The 19,208-nt window shown below is 36.9% G+C and overlaps 1 protein-coding gene across 5 annotated transcripts in view; it reads left to right on the top strand.

Annotated features, from left to right (window-relative positions):
* LOC118726307 (speckle type BTB/POZ protein) overlaps positions 1-19,208 on the top strand; it is a 70,321-nt gene that overhangs the window by 14,132 nt on the left and 36,981 nt on the right. For 2 of the 5 annotated variants that reach the window (XM_036450864.2, XM_036450863.2), the window contains exon 2: positions 13,788-13,846. The exons of 2 other annotated variants lie outside the window; for them this stretch is intronic. The gene's annotated coding sequence lies outside the window, so the exon portion shown is untranslated. Of the gene's footprint in view, positions 1-5,239; positions 5,275-13,787; positions 13,847-19,208 lie in introns of those variants that run through there. One more of the 5 variants, XM_045586079.1, reaches the window with a different exon arrangement.

The raw sequence follows: 19,208 nt of genomic DNA, 5'->3' as shown, positions 1-19,208 counted from the left end.
CTCTCCTTTCCTCTCCAAAATCAACAAAAATATATTTAGAAAAAAGGAAAGAATTTGTGCAGGTCGGATCAATGGCAGAGGTGATGGAGAAAAGTAAATGGGTTTGAGAAGTGTGTTAAAGAAATAATTCATTTAATTATAGATTGAATGTGGGAGTTGAGGGAGAAGAAGGTGTCAAGAATGATTCCCAAGTTTCTGGCTCAAGCAATTGGATGGGTAGAGGTGCTACTTACTAAGATGGGAATGGAGATAGAGGAATAAGAGTAGGTGTGGGATTTGGAGGGAAGATCGGAAATTAGGAGTTCAGTTTTAGACATACTACATTTCAGATGTGAATGAAGCCAAGTATAAATATGTTAAGTATGATATGAGAGAAAAAAGTAGAAGAACCCTAACCCTAACCCTAACCCTAATGAGTGGAGCTTGAAGTTAGAATTCGAGTTAATAAATTTATATATTACCTGCTTATTGGTAGTCTTAAAAGTATCTAAATGATACCATATAGGGTAAATTTGATGGGAAAAGAACTGGTTAGACTATTCCAGTAATTTAAACATGAATTGGTGATAGTGTGGACAAGGATAGTGGCAAGGGGACTAAAATAGAAAAGGGTAGATTGGAGATTTGAGGACCCTTGGAGCCCATATCTAGTGGCAGTGGACATTAGGAAGTAATGAAAGTTAGCTTTGAGATATCAAGTCTGAATGAATGATCAGTCTGTTAGCAGATATAAAATAGGCAGGAGGAGCTGGTTTTGGAAAAAAGATAGTGTTAGACTTTGCCTGTATTGGCACTTAGGAGAGACTGGCTGGCAGTCAGGCTGTTGAATCTCTTGCACTGGGTTTTGGAAGAGCAGATGAGGTTTGATTTAGAATCGAACCCAGGACCCTTCAGTCCGCAGGCTGACGCTCTATCCACTGAGCCAAACCGGTTTTGGCTAGTGTGTCACTTTTTAAGTGGTGGTGATAATAGTAAATATGAGTAACGCACAATACACACAAATATTTAGAGTTGTGTGTAATTTCAAAATCTACAGGTTTTTTTTTTTTTTTTTCAGAATAAAGGATTGTTTTTATTTTGTAATGAAAAAATAGAAGAAAAAAAAGAAAAAAAATCCTATATAATAAAAGCCTAATGGGCAAATTGAGGCAATGGCAGGATTCCCATGACCCGTTGCTATGATGCACACTGACCACCAGGGGCAGATGCTCAATACAGGAGCTGCCCCCAGCCCGCAAGCCCCAGGCCAGCCCAGGGACCTAACAGAGCAGCCCAGATAGCCGGCTGGGCTTAGGGACCCTCCTCTGGCACGAATTTCATGCATCGGGCCTCTAGGTAAAATATAAAGAACTTTCATGTTACTAAAAAATAATGTTTTAAAGTAACTATGTAGAATTCTGTTGTATAGATGCATCATATTTTATTTGGCCAGTTCTCTACTAATGAACTTATAAATTATGCTATGATGAACTTCCTTATATATAAGTTATTACATACTGATCAGGAATTTCTGTGTTATGCAATGTTCTATGTTTTCCCAACTTTAAGTATTTTTATAGTTTAAAGGAAATTTAAACAGCATTAAAGGACATTTTAATAAAGGGGAAAAGAAATTTTATTCTCCTATCAGCTGTTCTGTTTTGTTTTTTAAGTACCTATTCCTAGGTCTCATTAGAACTACCAAAAGAAAATTTGGGGATAGACAAAGACATATACACTGGGCATCCTATGTTAATTATCAGATAAGGTATTCTAAGTAATATTATTAACTGCCAAGAAAGTAACAATACGTACTATAGGAGTTCAGAGTGAACTGGGTGATTAGGAAAAGCTCCAAGGCAATGTGGAACTTGACCTGGATCTCAAAGGGTGATATTCAAATAGGAGGTAGGAGAACATTTCTGGCTTTAGGAACGGTATGAACATATTTTAGGGAGACACATGGAAAAGATAAAAGTCGCATGGTTTTACATATGAGCTCACAAATAGTAGATTAATGCAAAAGGATAACGGTTGTTATGGTGTAGTGGAAAGAATGTACAGGATTAAAGTGATATACCAGAGGACCAATTTTATTATTCGGACATTTGAAGTTGTACAGTATGGATCTATAAAATAAAGCTGATATATAGATGTGGCCCAATCTAATTAAACGGAATACATTAAAGTCTTTATTTACACAAAATATAGATGGTTATTTATTTACGTGAATTATTTAAATAATGAACTTACTTTAGCCCTTAAAATTTTTCATCACAAGGAAAAAAAATTTTTTTTTTAAACTACGTGTGGTAACGGATGTTAACTAAGCCTATTCTAAGTAATATTATTTTTATTCTAAGTAAAAATTATTTTGCAATTTATTTACATATATCAAATCATATGTTATACACCTAAAACTAATATAGTGTTATATGTCAATTATATGAACTTCCCAATACTTAAATATTTATTTTAATTTGTAGTTTGACAGACATGTTGCAACTTTTATGGATCTCAGTTTCTTCTATAAAATCAAAGGATATTAGGTTGTCACTGAAATACTTTCTGGCACTGAAATTGTTACATAACCTTTAAAAAATGCCTTGATTTTATTTAATAAATTGGCCTGTAGTTAGGCTGATACTCACTTCTGGCTCTTTAGGCGCAATAATACATCTCCACATTTATGGGAACAAAAATCCTCAAGTGGATGATTCTCTCATGGCTTCCCAGGTCTAGATTGACTCACCTTTAAAAACTCAGTTCTCATAATTTATTTCTAAGTGACATTTAGAGATTTTTGTTTAAAAGAATTTCATAGCTAAGATTGAGCCTCAAGAGGATGCTGTGAGGTTGAGGGATTATATAATAATACTGTTTTAAATTATCATCATGTAAATTATCCATAGGAATTTATCTCATGCTGGCTTCCTTCTTTTGTGTTTAATTCACTCCCATGATGTTTTCAATGTATGGCCAAGCTATGTAAATACATTTTATTATTAGTTCAGCCCATATACAATTTGAATTATGCCATTTTTCACCTCCTTTAGTGTGGATAATTGAGAACTGACTAGTACTTTTTAAAACTCGGAGACTTTCTCTTTACACAACCATATTCAAATCTAATTAGTGGCATACTTTACGTATTTCCCTTGTAACATCACATTCTTTTCACTAAATTGTACTATATTTGACCAAATATTGCCCTTTAGAGAAAACATTAGGTAAAGTGTCGTAGGTGACCAGCTAGCTCTTCTACAAGCCCTCTCAGGATGCCGTCAACTTGATGAATGTGGTCTTCAAGATTCAGAATCCATTCCATTGTCACCAGAGTTGATTGGTCTTGTGGAAAGGTAGCTAACCAAACTGCAAGGGGCTGACAGATAAACAGAATATCACTTTTTCATGTACATGAGGGATGGTCTTTTCCATGACCAAGAAAACATGTGTCTGCTCAGTCCATTCCCCTCTTAGCACTGGGTATTATTAAAAAACTAATAACAGTGAGCACTTACTGCTCTGCTGCTACTGCTCTAATATTTTACATGTATTTAACTCACTTACTCTTCACAGTGACCTAATGGGGGAGGTATTTTTAAAAAAATATATTTTATTGATTTTTCACAGAGAGGAAGGGAGAGAGATAGAGAGCTAGAAATGTCAATAAGAGAAACATCGACCAACTGCCTCCTGCACACCCCCTACCGGGGATGTGCCTGCAACCAATGTACATGCCCTTGACTGGAATCGAACCTGGGACCTTTTAGTCCGCAGACCGACGCTCCACCATTGAGCCAAACCGGCTTCGGCATGGGGGAGGTATTCTTACATGTATTTTATAGGTAATGAGTTTGAGGCACAAGAGGTTTTTATTAACTTGCCTGCAATTATGCAACTACTGTGTTGGACTAAACCAGTGGTCGGCAAACTCATTAGTCATCATAGCCAAATATCAATGGTAACAATGATTGAAATTTCTTTTGAGAGCCAAATTTTTTAAACTTAAACTTCTCCTAATGCCACTTCTTCAAAATAGACTCACCCAGGCCGTGATATTTTGTGGAAGAGCTATACTCAAGGGGCCAAAAGAGCCGCATGTGGCTTTCAAGCCACAGTTTGCCAACCACGGGACTAAGCAAAAGATCACTTGATAAGCATAGATTTTTAGCAATGGGAAATCATTTTATCTAGGTCATGATACATACACATACTTATTTTTAAAAAATATATATTTTATTGATTTTACAGAGAGGAATTGAGAGGGACAGAGAGTTAGAAACGTCGATGAGAGATAAACATCGACCAGCTGCCTCTTGTACACCCCCCAGTGGGGATGTGCCCGCAACCAAGGTACATGCCCTTGACCGGAATCGAACCCGGGACCTTTCAGTCTGCAGGCCGACGCTCTATCCACTGAGCCAACCCGGTCCCGGCTTCATGTACTTATTTTTTACACATTTATTAAGAATTTACTATTTGCTGGACGATGCCTAGACACCAGGCTTACAAGGTGAATATAACACAGTTAAGTGCTCTCCTGGGACACTCAGTCTGGTGGAAAAGACAATAATTACAAAAGCAAAAGATTTACACATTGAGAGTGATGAGGAAGCATTTAATTTTACTTGGAGTGATTAGAGTAGATGTTTACAAAGATGAAAAAAAAGGCATTCTGGGTAGAGGAAACACTATATGCAAAGATGCTGAGGTGAAAAAAACAACAAAAAACCCAGCTTACTCTGCAGGAATGAAACAAGAAAGTTTTGCATTCATTAAGGTAATACTGCAGTATACTAATGTCCTGAACTGATTAAGCTGTTGTTAGTTGTGGGGATCAGGAGGAATGATTTATTGGGATGTTATTTCTGGGGTGAGATTGACAAGACATGATGATTGACCAAATTGGGGGGTAGGAAGTGGAGGTGTGGTGAGGGAGCGTGGAGAGTTAAGGCTAACTAAGGCTTCTAGTTTGAGTACCTGGTTGAACGGTAGGATTATGGAAGACAGGTTTTTGGGAGTGAGGAGAGATGGCTTCCATTTGGACTTGATGAGTTTGAGAGGCCTTTGAGATAGCCACGAGATGTGTCGGAAGTTAGTCTGTGGTACAGAAGAGTGACGCTTGTACATAGTAACTGATGCCATGGGAGTTAAAGAAATGGGGGTGATTGTAGTGATTTGGATTAGCTAGGAGGGAGGAGTTAAAGTAGTGACCAGTATTCCTCTATTTTCAATAAATTCTTGTTTAAATATTTAGGTCCTGTTTTATGTACTTGATAGAAATCTTTTCATGTAAGTTATTTATTTATTTATTTATTTAAAATCCTCACTGGAGGATATGTTTTTCCCATGGATTTTTAGAAAGAGTGAAAAGGAGGGAGAAGAGGAGAGAGAGAAATACCAATGTGAGGGAGACACATCGACTAGTTGCCTCCTGCACTGGCACTGACCTCAGCAACAAACTTGCAGCTGAGGTTATGTGCCTTTGATCTGGAATTAAACCTGAGACCCTTCAGTCTTGGGCCAGCATTCTAACCACTGAGTAAACAGGCCAGGGCTTGATATAAGCCCTGTAAATAACTCTTATTTGTGGTTATTGTCCTAAAATTAACACAAAAACTTTTATTGTTTTCATTGTGGTGGTGGTTACATGTGAACTTTGTCAAAATTCACACTCTAATTTTATATAAAATAAATTTTACAGTATATAAAAATTGTTTAAAAAATGCAGGCAGAGTTTATCTGGGAGTTTTGTGGGTGCTCTTCTCATGTAGTCTTTTAACATTATGATTAAAACTTTTCATAATGCTAAAACCTCATTTTAAGAAATTCTTCTCAACTTTATCACCAATTCTTTGATCAAGCTTACAAATAAGAGAGTGGGTGGGCTTAACTTTATTGTATTTCTACTTGGTTATCACTATTTGAAGACAGAGAGGCAACATAGGATCTGAAGAATCTACAAATTGAATAGTGAGCACTATGTTGACTCTAGTTTTTTCCCCTGCAATAAATTGTGAATGACTTCCCTGTAGATATCTACAGTATTTTAAAATTTTCTTTTGAAATAAGTTTTCGTCTTCGATTATGGTAGGAATTGAAATAAAAATCTTATTTTCATTCTAGAATAAAGAGATAACTATCACCTTTATTGCCAACATAATATAAAGATACTAGAGGCCCAAGGCGTGAAATCGTGCAAGACCCAGAGTCCCCCCTGGCGCTGTGGGACCCAGAGCAGAGTCCCGCTGCCAGTGCTGCAGGACCCATCAATGCACCTCCTGGTGATTCCGGTCGTTGGGCGTTATGGCCACAGGCCTTTTATAATATAGAGTTTGAATTAGCTAAATTAGCATCAGTTATGAAACTCAAAGTTTATAGGTGTGCAATATTTATAGAAGTGATTGGGTTAATTATAAATTATGTGGAACTTCCAAGGACATTGGACACTAAGTTTTAGTAGTTTTATGCAGCATTAGATTAAGACACATCCATCCTCTGGACTGTGCCTTGACTACTGTGTCTTGTATGGAGTATATGCTCATTAAAAACTCATACCAAAAAAACCCACAAAACTCATACAATGGAAAAAACACCCCAAAATACTTACTTTTGGAAGTTATTTGAATTACACGATTGGATTGAGTAAACTGTTGTGGCAATTATGGGCTGTAAGCCATAAATATACATCTTGGTTACCAGACTGTCTGCAGCCAATCATGAACCATTATTTTCTTTTATGTCATAGTAGTTTGCCATGTAACATGGGAACCCTACCAAATATTCCTTTAGTTTGTTTTTGACTTCTGTGCTAGCTCAGTGTTAAATTGGATGTTTTTAGATTTGATTTTTGCATTAATTTCAAGTAGTCGTTTATTTTCTCCTTCATCCATTGCCACTTAATATCAATCTCAAGTCCAAGAAACAGATTGTGTCTTGGAAACAGTGGATTGTATTGAAGGACGTAATTATTTCATTTTAGTCTGAGGCCTGTGATTGGAATATTTGTTTTTCTTTGATGTATAATTTTATTTGAAAACTCCTAACCTAAAATTTTTATCTACAAATCTGTGGAATTCAGTCTGGTAGGACATTGAACTGCATTCAGTAGAATTTGCTAGCACCTTGGATGACTTTTTCTTCAGTGCAATCAATCAATCTTAAAGGGCCCATTCAAGTCAGATGCCTACAGGTAAGGGTTTCTTCATTAATATTAGAATTTAGGGATCTTCCACATGATTTTTTTTCTTAATATATTTTATTGATTTTTAACAGAGAGAAAGGGAGAGAGATAGAGAGCTAGAAACGTTGATGAGAGAGAAACATTGACCAGCTGCCTCTTGCACACCCACTACCGGGGATGTGCCCGCAACCAATGTACATGCCCTTGACCGGAATCGAACCTGGGACCTTTCAGTCCGCAGACCAATGTTCTACCACCGAGCCAAACAGGCTTCGGCTCCCACATGATTTTTTTATAATGTCATAGGCTGGTAGAAGTAACCTTGCCAAGTAACCCCCCCCCCCATTTTTTTTTTTTTTTTTGTAAAGCATATTTCTTTATTGATTTCAGAGAGGAAGGAAGAAGGAGAGAGAGAGAGAGAGAAATGATGAGAGAGAATCATCAATCGGCTGCCTCCTGCACACCCCCTACTGGGGATCAAGCCCCCAACCCAGCCATGTGCCCTTGGCCGGAATCGAACCTAGGACCCTTCAGTCTGAAGACTGATGCTCTATCCACTGAACCAAACTGGCCAGGGTGCCAAGTAACCCTTTTATCTGACTTTGTGTCCCATTTAGTTCAATTCCCCACTCCTTTTCCCAGCCTTGTTGGAATTATGTGCTCTGAGTCCAGTGTTTGGCATTGGGTCCCATTGATCATTTGTGATGTAATCAGAACAAGAGTTGAGAAGACCACTTCATTTTATCTTTTAAAAAATTTTTAAATATATTTTTTTATCGATTTTTAGAGAGGAAGGGAGAGGAAGAAAGATAGAAACATCAGTGATGAAAGAATCATTGAATGGCTGCCTCCTGCACACTCCTACTGGGGATAGAGTCCACAACCTAGGCCTGTGTCCTTGACCGGAATTGAACCTGGGACCCTTCAGTCCACAGGCCGACACTCTATCCACTGAGCCAAGGCTAGGACAAGGCCAATTCATTTTAAAAGAGGTGCTTCTGGCCCTGGCCAGTAGCTATGTTGGTTAGAGCATCATCTCAGTACACCAAGGTTGTAGGTATGATCTCCAGCCAGGGCACATACAAGAGTCAATGAATGCATAAATAAATGGGACAAAAAAATCAGTGTTTCTATCTCTATTTCTCTCTATATCTCTAAGTCTCTCTCTATCTCTATCTAAAAAAAAAAAAAAAAAAAAAAAAAATCAATAAAAGAGATGCTCCTGGTCCTCAACATAGGACTTTCTGTGATTGGTTAGTTTTATGTATAGGTATATATTAGGTCTAGTAATAATTAATGTCATTTTCTAATACTTTTTAAAATTGAATTTATTTAAACAATACAACAAAATTTAATCAACAATATAGTTGCTGTTGTTTTCTACTACTTGTGCCCAACGCTCAGGAAGCATTTTAATCCCTCTGTTGTAAAATTCTTGTGATTTTGATGCAAAAAATTCGGTCAATGCATTTTTGAGGCATTCTTCATTATTAAATTTTTTTCCAAGAAGAAAGTTTTGCAAAGAACGAAACAAATGGTAATCGGAAGGGGCAATATCAGGAGAATATGCAGGTTGAGGGAGAACTTCCCATTCCAACTGGCGCAGTTTTTCAGCAGTGATTCTTGCAGTATGCAGTCGTGCGTTATCGTGGTGAAGAATTACGCCCTTCCGATTAATCAGCGCGAGTTCTTTTTCTCTTAAAGCTTGGGCTAACCTTTCCAATTGGGCACTATACACTGCACTTGTAATGGTTTGGTTAGATGGTAAAAGTTCATAATGAAGAATTCCTTTAAAATTCCACCAAACACACAACATCACTTTTTTCGCATGCAAGTCAGGTTTTGGCGTGGGCTGCGGAGCCTCATTTTTGTCCAACCATTGAGGCCGCCTTTTCAAATTAACATACAGCACCCATTGTCCATCTCCGGTAACAATTTGCTCTAAAAACGGCAAATGGTTTTGACGAGAGAGGAGCGAACTGCAAATTGTGACTCTTTGATTACGGTTGTTGTCGGTCAACTCATGAGGAACCCATTTTCCAAACTTTTGGACTTTGCCAAGTGCACGCAATTGATTGGAAGTTGTTTTTTGTGAACAATTTAAAGTTGTCGCAAGCTCTTGTTGGGTAATTTGAGGATTTTGCACCAAAAGAGCTTGAAGAGCTTCTTGATCAAAATTGGACACACGGCCTCGACCACTCTTGTCATCTAACGAAAAATTTCCCTCGCGAAATTTCTCAAACCAACGCTGGCATTTTCTGGCGCTAACTGCATCTTGACCAAGAGCACTATAGATGTTTTTTGCAGCCTCACTTGCTTTTCTTCCTAATTGGAACTCGTAAAGCATGCAGTGCCGAATATGCTCTTCATCCGCCATCTTCTTAGCCCTAGTTTTGCAACAAAAACCAAACCAAACACAAACTTTTTCAAGCAAAACTTGTTAATTGCACTTCACACGTTCTGTAGATACCACGTGTTTGAAGGTTATGTCAATACAAGTCAACGCCAAGCAAGATTTTAAACGAATGTTTTAAAACGACATTAATTATTACTAGACCCGATATAAAGATTGCCTTGATTCTTAGTGCTTCATATAGATGCTTAAAATTGTGAGTTTTTGAAATTGATCCTCTGATAATAGAAGAAATTGGGGTTTAGTTTTCTTAAGAGAATTAGTGCTGGGTATGGTTGGTTGGTTTATTTGGGTGAGGAGAAGATATAAATGTATTAGGAATAATCTCATATTGAGTGTTCCTAAATTGTATTTCCCCACTTTTCTTATAAAATTAGATGGAGCTTTTGCTGGAAACAAACATACTGCATTAAATATACTGCATTTCTCTGATTATAAATTAATTTTTTTTCACATTTTAGAGAAAGACCAAAGTATAATTTGGACTATAAACACAAAAAGTATACCTAATTTGGACTCTCCCTCCACAGTGTGATAACATACTACAACTGAAGAGATATAATAAATACTTATATAATTGACCATTGAACAGTGTGGCTTTAGGGGTACTGATCCCCACACAGTCAAAAATCCATACATAAGTTTGACTGCCCAAAAACTTAACTACATTCATCCCTCAGTATCTGTGGGGGATTGGTTTTCGGGACCCTCGTGGGTAGAAACCAAAATCTTAGGATGCTCAAGTTCCTTATATAAAATGGTGTAGAGCAATGGATAGACTTGGCTCTCCGCATTCACAGAATCTGGGGATGTGAAACATGGGGATACAGAGGGCCAACTGTATATTAATGAAAATGTTCTGCTTATAAGTAGACCCATGAGATTTAAAGCCATGTTATGCAAAGGTCAGCTGTAATAGCAAATTATAGGACAGTAAAATGAGAACGTTTGTCTATATTTTATTTTTAGAAACTTATGTATGTGTGTATGTATTCTCCTATACACACACATACATACTCAAGTTCATACACATACAGCTACATATATTCCTAAAGTTGCCTGATGTTCACATGGTCCTTTGCAAATACTTACTGTTAAATGAAGATGGTAATTTTCAGTATATGTGCTGCCGAAGCGAGCACTGAAGATGGTAATTTTCAAAGTGGATAATGTGAATAACTTAACAGTTACTTAGTACAGCATGCTAGGCATTATTCCAATTGTTAAATAAAAAACACTTTTAAAATATAGCAAGAGTTGCTTCCTATTTGCTTTATTATAACCTTTTATAACCTCTGGAATTAATTTTAGGGTAAAAGGCTGAATAGGAATCCTTTGCCAGTGATAAAGATAAGGAATTAAGTTGACTTTTTACTGTGCTGATAATCATCTCTGAATAAAAGTGGCCAGATTATATGTAGAGGAATTTATTCATACATGTTATTAATCCATATCATGATATAAGACAGAATTGAATCTTCTTGGAATTATAAAATCTGCAATACAAGTTGCTCATCTACTCTCCTTGTGTTTTCTCTCTATACCCCTCAAATTTATTCTCTATCAATATCATCTTTTACAAACACCTGAAGGAAACGGCTACCCATAAATCTTGTACCTAGATAAGTACCACATGTCATTTCTGGTATATTTTTGACTGGAGTTTTTCCACTTAATTAATGAAAGACAAATTTCTTTCTTTTTTTGTGATCTAGTCTCACTGGCTCTTCTGCCTAAAGGTTTGTTTATGTCTCTCTGTCTCTAATCATACTGGATGAAAAGTGTGTGCATCAAGATGGTAGATGCTCAAAAGTGTGGGAAATCAGGCACTTATGTGGGGAATATAAGTGTCATTGGATAACGTTTTGTAGTGCATTTTGGTAACATCTATCAAAATAAACAATGCACAAGTTCTTATATTTATATTTAGATATACCTGTTTGCTACATTACTTGCAGTAGGAAAATCCTGAAAACCACACATTACTGTACACTGGCATTCTTTGCAAACATTAGAAAAAATAAGGTGTATGTGTGCCTACAAGGGAATATAAGAGAGAGAGAGTTAGTTTGCTGGTACATGCCCCCTTTTTGGTTTTGTATGTTTCTGAGAATAGAAAAGAAAGTAGTGGTTATCTTTAGGCTTTGGAAAAGGGATTTCTTGTCTGGATTTGGGTGTCTATAATTTTGAATTATGTATACTATATGTATTGTTTTTAGTTTTTCAAAAGCATACATGAAGAGAGGTAGGTATAATTTTTTAACTGTTTCCAAAGGGACATAAAACTCTAGTTCTGGAAGGGACCTTAGAGATTCTTGGACAGTTTCCCTCAACTTAAGAATGAGAAAACTCAGCCTGGCCAGGCTGCTCGGTTGGTTGGAGCGTCATCCTGTGCACCAAAATGTTTTGGGTTTGATTCCGGTGAGGGCACGTACCTAGGTTGAAAGTTCAATCCTGTATAGTTGGGGCGTATACAGGAGGCAGGGGATTGATGTTTCTCTCTCACATCAATGTTTGTCTCCCTTCCGCTTTCTTTAAAGGTCAATAAATATGTATCCTCAGGTGAGGAAAGAAAGGAAAGGAGGAATGGAAAGAAAGCAATAAGGCAAGCTCAGATTTCGGAAAGTATCTACAAAGCTTGTGCTAGAGTTCAGGTCCTGAGGACTACAAAAGCTTAAGAATATATTGATTTGTTCTATTCTTAGTCTAACAGTTTATTTAAATGATGTCCGCTTCTTGTTGCAAAGAATTGATTTTGGAAGACCCAATAAAATGTTGACCTTTCTAAGTTCTTTTTTTTTTTTCTTTCTTTTTTTCAACATTTCTTCAAGTCACTATCTTCTCTGGCAATAAAGATAAAGTGGTAGTGGTAACTCTTACCCACTTATTGGACCTTTGAAGGCTCAATCCCCTAACAGTGAATTTATTTATGAGTTCTGTAAGTATTTAGAATTTGAAGTGATTTTGTGTTTAGAGTCCAAAGCTTCCCTTTTGTAAAATTGGCTTTACTGAGTTTTTGTTCATCTAATATTCATCTAATTTTTGTGACTTCAAAGTGAATTGCTATTTAAAGGCAAAACTTATTTTCTATCAATATCTTCTATAAAAGATGTTAGTATATTTTTTTAAAGGAGGAAAATTTATATATTGAGAATTTCTCAGTTCTTGAAAATATGAGCATTTTTTCTTTTAATTATAAGTTAAGTCTTTTCCTGGCTCTTTAATGCCAGAAACATTTTCTCTTTATTCAAATCAACTAATTGGAAAGTCATTCTAAAGAAATCTGTAGAAATGAGGCTGGTAGTTCAACATGGGATTGGACATCCACATTTCATTTAAAGAATATTTTTTATGGTTGATTGACTTTAGGGCTCAAGCAATAGAAACATTAATGTTAAGATTAGTTAGTTGTTGGACTTAGGATAAAAATCTATCTTTGCTTGTCCTTGCACTGGTATGGTGTGGTTGGAGCATCGTCCTATATACCAGACGGTGGTGGGTTCAATTCCTGGTCAGGGCACATACCCAGGTACAGGGTCGATCCTTGGTCAGGGTGCATATAGCAAGCATCTCACATTGATGTTTTTCTTCCTCTTTCTCTCAAATCAGTTTTTTAAAAAGTTTAAAAAATTACCTTTGCTTGTGAATCTACTATTTTAGAGATGGGGAATAAAATTTAATCTATAGGCCTCTATCAAAATGGATACTTTATAATAATAAAAGCATAATCTGCTAATTAGACTGCACATCCTAAGGACCTTCCGAATGACTTTCCAGACGACCTTCTGGACGAAGCCAGGGCTGCAAGGGCCAAGCACCTTGCATGAATTTCATGCATTGGTCCTCTAGTTTGGTAGTAATTTGATTAGGCTGATAAGATGAATCTTTGTTTATTGAAGGAAAAGGTTTTTAGGAAATAAAGAGACCTTTTCCCATCTTTAGGATCAGAGTAAATCATGTCTGTGCAGTTTTAATCAGTAACTTTTTTATTGAATTGAAAGGAAGAAAAGGTTATAGAGGGCCAAGAACAAATAGAGTGGCAAATTTGTGTTTGTAACCCTGTGTATTTAGGGATGAATCCAGTTTGTATAACCACTTTGCTTCTGTTGGAATTAGTTAGTTTGACAGTTGACTTAATTTGGTTAGGTAAGACTTTAAAGCTAGGTTGGAGGATGTCAGTGTTACATGTGTCTTCTGGTTTGTTTTCAGTATCCTTTCTGATAATGGAGAGAAGAATTTGGTTGGTCCATTTGGACTCTTCAAATTGAGTACCTATTGTGCCTCATCAAGTTCTTTTTCTTTTTTTTAACATTTCAAATCATTATAGAACTCAAATGTCCTTAATTACAGTTTGACTATTTTTCACTAATGCATTATCTTTCATTTACCCACATTGAAATTCTTGAGCCCAGCACCTGCATTTTTCAGTGTAACTATAGTGAGATAGTAGAATGCTTGGGTTTTGGTCTAAGCTCTGCTCTTGGCCTCCTGTGTATACTATATTACTTTGGGCAAGCCACTAAGCTGCTTTGGGATTCATTTTCCTAATCTGTAGAACAAAATCATTTGAGTATTCATTAAGTCTTTTTATATTTCTAGAATTATTTTACTGATTTCTTTTAAAATATATATTTATTGATTTTTTTTATGAGAGGAAGAGAGAGGGATAGAGAGTTAGAAACATCGATGAGAGAGAATCATCGATCACTTGCCTACTGGGGATGTGCCTGCAACCAAGGTACATGCCCTTGACCGGATTCGAACCCCGGACCTTTCAGTCTGCAGGCCGACGCTCTATCCACTGAGCCAAACTGGTTTCGGCGATTTTACTAATTTCTTTATTCACCAGATGTTTATGAACACCTTGTATGTGCTCTGAGTGCAAGTCCCTTGCCCTTAAAGAGTATTCAGACTAATAGCAAAGAAGTCCCTTCATTTTATTCATATCACTTCAGTCTTTTATTTTTGAAAAATTAAGTAGTATTAGCAAGTTTTCTTGATTTTTTTAATCACTCAATAGGGCATTTGTTAAAATTGTTGGTATTATTTACATCTCCATCTCCAAAAATGCCTTTATATCTACTTCTATTTTTCTATTTGTAAGCCAGTTTCTTATCTTAGAAAACAGATCCTGCATCCCCAGTCCCATTATGATGAGATGTTTTCTTTAATTGATAGATAGTAAGTTATGTATTATAGAGTAAAGCTTGGTGGTCAGAAAAACTGGTGATTTCTTTAAGGCAAATAAAAAATAATGACAGTCTAGAGACTTGATATTGTTTTTTAAAATAGAAGCATAAATAGATAAAATAGAAAAAATTAAAAAAAAATTAACAGTGGCTTTGTTTAAAAATTTTTATACCTAAAACAAAAAAGAAAATTTCTGCTCGTTGCTAAAAAGAAAAAGATCAGTGTGCAGCTTCTGACTTTGAATTGAGTATTATATTTACAGAACCCCCCACTGCCTACGTCCTGATTTTCAGCTTTCCAGGACCAGAATATCAGATTATAAATGCGCTCAGAAGAGATGATCAGGCTCTAGACTGGAAACAGTGTGGTGGATTAATTTACATAAAAATTCAAATAAAACAAATTCATAGAAGGTGTGGGTAGAACTACTTTTGACTGTAGTCAGAGTAAACTAGGTGACTTTTGAGCTAAGACCAAAATAACAAGAAGCAAGCAATGTATCTCGAAGGGTTTTCTAGGCTGAGGGAAAACAGTACAAAGGCCAGTGTGTTTGGAGTGAAGATGGTGGTGTAGAAGGGTAGGTAGTGGTGAATTTGGTATAGTGGGCAGCACTTATAGGGTCAGGGAAAGATATTGAATTTTATTCTAAGTGGTTAAAGGGAAGAGAGACATGATCTGATTTACTTTTTAAAAGTTCATTGTGGCTGTTATGTGGAGAATAGACTGCTACAGAGGAAGCTGGAAGATCAATTAGAAAACAGTTAACACTGGTTCAGGTAAGAGAAAATGGACAGAAATGGATAAAACTAAAATGGATAGATGTGTGGAATATATTAGGGAGCAGGAGAGCTGACAGGACTTGCTGATAGATCGGATATGAAAAGATAGGTTTTGGGCCCTGGCTGGGGGCTCAGTTGGAGCTTTGTCCCATACACTATCCCTGCTTCCTTTCTCTCTCTCAAAAAACAAACAAACAAACAAAAACCAAACAAAAAATCAGTCAAAAAACCATATGCTCGGATGAGGATTTTAAATAAAAATGGTTTGGGGTTGAGCAAATGGATAGAAGATGGTGTCACTCAGTATTTTAGTCATGTTAGATATCTGAAATGAGTATAGTTAAGTAATGATAGAAATTGTATTTTTAAAATCTGTACTCTTATGGCAAAAGAGAGAGATCTCTAGGGGGAAAAGAAAGACACTGGAGTCTCAGAATCTCAGACTAGAAAATTACTCTGGCATGTAAGAACAGAGCCATTTTATGTTTTTTAATTAATGATGATTAGGGACTAAAACATGGAAAAGAGTGCTAAAAGTATGAGGACCTGTGATTTGTGCCCAGGGCCCTGTCTTGAAAGCAGATAGGCAGGAGCCCGCCAACAGTGTGCCCAGGTCTCCGTTAATAACAGTGCATGGAATTCTTCAGAACAGAGAGCATGCTTTTCGACAGAATTGCCACTGGAAAATGAAATTGGAATTGGAAGCTGGGGTGTATGAATGTCTTCGTATCAGATATTTTTCAAATTCTGTATGTTGAGTAAAAGACTATCTGATCAAAGAATCACCTAGTCACATGAATTATAAAGTATTGGATTAGGAGTTGAAAGATTTAAGTTCTGATCTCAAACCCCTTAATAGCTGTGTGACCGTGACTGATTGTAACCTCTGAGCTTCTGTTTCCTTATTTGTAAAATACTTGCCCTGCATGCCTCACAGAGCTGTTTAAAATCCCAAATAAGATCATGAATGTCAAAGTACTGTGAAGACTGTGAAGCACTGAATACTGCTTGCTTGTGAGAGAATGCTTATATAGCTTAAAGCTTTTAACAAAAAGGACCTTGGATTTTTTTTTTTTTTTTAAAGAAGATCAGGAGGATGTGATGGGAGTGTATGGGTTGTACCTCTACTGTGACTCTTTTTAAAAATATATATATATTTTATTGATTTTTTACAGAGAGGAAGGGAGAGGGTTAGAGAGCCAGAAACATCGATGAGAGAGAAACATCGATCAGCCACCTCCTGTACACTCCCTACTGGGAATGTGCCCGCAACCAATGTACACGCACTTGACCGGAATCGAACCTGGGACCTTTCAGTCCACAGGTCAATGCTCTATCCACTGAGCCAAACCGGTTTCGGCACTACTGTGACTCCTGAGGTTATCTTTCTACCAGGCTATAGTACTCAACTGTACATACCTATTCTAAGAGGCTTTATTATTCTTAACCCAAGTGCCTTGTGAAACAGAGGACTCCAGATACACTTAAATGCTATAAAGATGATAAAATGTACAAGCGAGTTTGGTTTTGCTCTTCTATTAGGTAGTTAGAACTTTATCCCTAGCTATAATATCAAAATGAAAGGCAGGAAAATATGGTTAGTATTTTTACTTTAGCTTTTCCCCCTTTACTTGACCTTTGGGCTGTGGAGTGGGATTTTGTTTGGTTCACTTGGGAAGATCTTTTCCTTAATAAGTGAAATTTATCAACATGCCGGAGGCTTGCTAGCAGTTGAAGGCAACTGTTGGTCAGCAAGAGGATGGGAGGGGAAAAACAGGTTGGGGTAGGAAAAGTAAAGGAATAGGGAGGAAAAACGCATTTGAAAAAAGAGAAAAAGTTTAAATCACTTGAGAAAGTCTCAAGTTTTTTAAAAGATACGAATTAAAATTTGAGGTCATTAAAGAAGTAGGGATGGTCCTTAGAGAGGGGCATAAGTAAAATTAGGAAAAGATGGTGAACAAGTCCATAGGAGGTTAGAAGGTAGAATAGAACAGAGGTTCTCTAGATGTTAGAAGGTTAGAAAGCAAAGAGCAGGCACTCTGTGGAAACATGGTTCCTTATGAGGATTTACAGCTTCTCTGAAGATACGCTGGGCTACTATGGTAGTATTATTTTTATTTAAAATGTACATTTTTACTGAAGTATATGAAGTCAGTGTTTACTCACTCCCTTTTCAAGTAACCCTAGTGTTATGTAATTCCCATCAACCAGGAAAAATATTTTACCAACAAAAGCTGGACTTTTCATTATTGAGAAGATAAGGGCTGGATTCGTTGGCTTTTTTTGTTTGTTTGATTCCGATTGCAGTATTGTCTGTTTGAAATATTGCTCTGATGTCGATTTTTCAAAGCTTTCTAATTTACTTCTTCCTCTGAATTCATTGTTTTTGAAAAGCTTTTTCAAAAAACCAAACAAGTAGAGAGATTGTGACAAACACCTTCAGCTGAAGCCCGCCCCCCCCTTTTTTTTCACTTTCTCAGTTCTTTTTCCACCCTAGCTCCCCAGAGACAACCTGTTACCATAAATTCAGTGTGCACCCCTCCAGCGCAGTGTGTGTGAAATACATAAATAAATTCTATGGAAGTCATTTTTCCCCTTTATTCTTGTTTTTCAACATCTATTCATCTGAAGATATATAGATTGAGGTCCCTCATTTTAGCTGTTTTATTTTTATTTCACTGTATAACTGTTTCAGTTTCCCCAAATCCCTTTGATGCGTATATAAATTGTTTTCATTTTTTTTTGCCATTAAAAACAAAACTCTAGTGAATAAAAACCTCATACATATCCCTTATGGTTTTCTTCTCCCCTCCCCCTCCTTCCTTCTTTTGGTTGTTATTGCTTTGGTGTTTTGATTCTGTTCTAAGTATTTTTTTATTTCAATTCTTCCACTTGGTTTAGCACTTTGAGGAGAAGGAGGGATCATTTGAGGGAGAGGGAGTAATGAGGAGAATCTTCCACAACTTGGAATGCATATCTCTTTTAAAAATTAAATTTATTTGGGTGACATGGTTGATAGGATCATATAAGTTTCAGGTGTGGATTTCTATGTAGGAAGATCTGCATATTGCACTGTGTGCCCACCACCCAACAGTCTTCTTTTACTAGGGCCAGAGGCTCTGAAAATTTCATTTTGGAATATGATAAATTTGGCAACCCTTGCATGCTAATATTTTATGATTTTATTGTCTCATTAGTAGCACTATGCACGAATTCATGCACCAGTAGCTCAGTGACGCCCTTTTGTAGCTCTCTGCCCACTGCTCCACCCTCCTGTAAACCCCTCCCCCCCTTATAGCTTGATGCCCTGCCCCTTCCTGTAGCTCTTCACAAGCTGTTTGTAGCCAGTGGGTCACTGCTGCCCTCTTGTAGCTTCCCTTTCCCTTCCCTCCCCCCATAGCTTGCTAACCTGCCCCCTCCTATAATTCTTCGCACCAGTCCTCTGTACCTCACTGCCCACCCTCCTGCTGATCCGTGATCTGGTCTTGAGGCATTTGGTTAAAACACCTCAGGGCGTAATCGCTAATTAGCATATTCCTCTCCTATTATATAGGATATGCATTGGCTGTTTTTCATAGATGTCTATAATTACCATTTTCCCCTTTCCCCTCTGTTTTCTTTTACTATTTTTTTTTTAACTCCTACAATATTCCCTGCCCAC

This window comes from Pipistrellus kuhlii, unplaced genomic scaffold (assembly GCF_014108245.1).
Source record: "Pipistrellus kuhlii isolate mPipKuh1 unplaced genomic scaffold, mPipKuh1.p scaffold_m20_p_22, whole genome shotgun sequence".
Taxonomy (NCBI): domain Eukaryota; kingdom Metazoa; phylum Chordata; class Mammalia; order Chiroptera; family Vespertilionidae; genus Pipistrellus; species Pipistrellus kuhlii.
Note: the sequence above shows the minus strand (reverse complement) of the source record. Positions and strands in the feature narration are given on the sequence as shown.